The sequence below is a fragment of the Colobus angolensis genome, unplaced genomic scaffold (assembly GCF_000951035.1).
Source record: "Colobus angolensis palliatus isolate OR3802 unplaced genomic scaffold, Cang.pa_1.0 Scaffold8, whole genome shotgun sequence".
Classification (NCBI taxonomy): Eukaryota; Metazoa; Chordata; class Mammalia; order Primates; family Cercopithecidae; genus Colobus; species Colobus angolensis.
Window position 1 is genome coordinate 16,449,461 of NW_012121820.1, and position 1,718 is coordinate 16,451,178.

At 52.3% G+C, this 1,718-nt stretch overlaps 1 long non-coding RNA gene across 1 annotated transcript in view; it reads right to left on the reverse strand.

The window, feature by feature from the left end:
- Positions 1-1,162, reverse strand: part of LOC105502518 — a 35,415-nt gene extending 34,253 nt beyond the window's left edge. Inside the window, exon 1 of the long non-coding RNA XR_001000357.1 lies at positions 969-1,162. This is a non-coding gene — a long non-coding RNA (uncharacterized LOC105502518). The remainder of the gene's footprint in view (positions 1-968) is intronic.
- Between the last annotated feature and the right edge of the window lie 556 nt (positions 1,163-1,718).

Consider the following 1,718-nt stretch of genomic DNA (forward strand, 5'->3'; position numbering starts at 1 on the left):
ATGCCCTCCTCAACCCACCCACCCTCTACGCCCCAAATCTGCCTCTCCCGAAATCACAATTAGTAATAATATCAGGGGGCGTGGAGCGCCCGCTCTGGGCCAGGCGCCAGGCTAAGCTGCTCAGGTCGACTTCAGGGTTTAATCCTAACCACCACCTGGCCTGAGTGGCAGAAGATCACCCCACTTTACAGACGGGGAAACTGAGGCACTGAAAAGAACCAGGCCCTGGACTTTAACCTTGACCTGAGTTTCTCAAAGTGGGGGCTGGGGCAGGAGGGACAGGGTGGGGAGGAGCGACATTTATTTTAATAGTTGTGGGTTCATTTTAAGTGCGTAAGGAAAAAACATCCCTGGCAGCCCATTGGAAGTACCCTAGTTCTAGTTATTACTGCTTAGGAGGGGTTGACCAGGGCATCGGAGTGGCACTCACACTTCCAAGTAAGTCAAGAGGCTAAGTACCTCTGAACCAGGGCAGGAAGCGTAGCAGAAAAACAGGACATTGAGGAAATGCTGCTTTAGGCCACAAAGACTCCCCTATCACCCCCTGGCGCAGGCTCCAGGGCTGTCCTTTTGGGGCTGGGCACCCCACCCTCGGCTCCTCACCTGTCCTGGAATCCTAGCACAGGGAAAGGTGGACCTGGGTCCTGCTTTAAATATCACACCTGCCTCCATGTTCTTTCTTTGAAAGTTCTCCCATTTCACAGATGGGAAATTAAGGCCCAGCCAGGTCAAAGACAAATAGAAGCCTTTGCCAGGCTTCTATTCCCTGGGCAAAGGTCCCCGCGGAGAGGAGCCGGGAGGAGCACCCTAGAATGTGGAAGGCAAAGGCCTCTAGGTACAAAACACCTTCCAGGAGACCAGGAATGAGCAAAGCCTTGCTCTACACTGATCTAGGTTCGTATCTAGGCTAGCTGCCCCTCTGTTGTGGGGTAGACAAATCCATCAGCTTCCCAACCCAGCCCCCTCACCTGTAAAACCGGAGTGAACATGGCCAGAGAAGATTCCTGGGAAGGCTGAAACTGACCAGTGTGAGGATGGTCGGGTTGTGCTAGATGAATAGTAGCTCTTCCGGTGATAAACTGAGGCCAAAGGGGAAAGGGGCTGCTTGAGGTGCCACAGCCAGTCAACAGCAGAAGCCAGGTGAAATGGCTGCCCTTGTTTGCAAGGCTGGCTTAAAGATTAACCGCAGCTTCCCAGGGCTAGGCGGGCCCCCGGCTGGAGGAGCAGGTTTCTCAGCCCTCTTCCATTCCTTAGACATGTCTAAAGGCCTTTACTGGCCATACTGGGCTCGGGGGGGAGGCAGGGATATTCACCCAGTGACACGCTGGAGCTGGCCCTTACCTACTTGCAAGAACCGACTGTGCTCATCTCTTCCCAAGTCCATATTCAAGAATGTCACACTGGTTAGCTCCATGTCAGCCACAGTGGGAGTATTTACCCCTTGGACATCAGAATACGCTACCAATCAAGCCTCTTTTTTCTTCCACAGAGCTGGTTGTTCAATATGTACCAGCACATCACTAAATTCATCCCCAGGAGTTCAACAGAAAATTCTGGGCTTTTCGAGAACTGGGATGACAGAGAGCTTAAAAGTACAGATTTTGGACCAGACCCAGGTTCAAGTCTCAACTCTGCCACTTTGCAGATAATGTAAGAAGACTCAGTATGCCAACCTGCACAGTGGGCTAAAGATATCACAGCCCCCAGAAGACGCATCT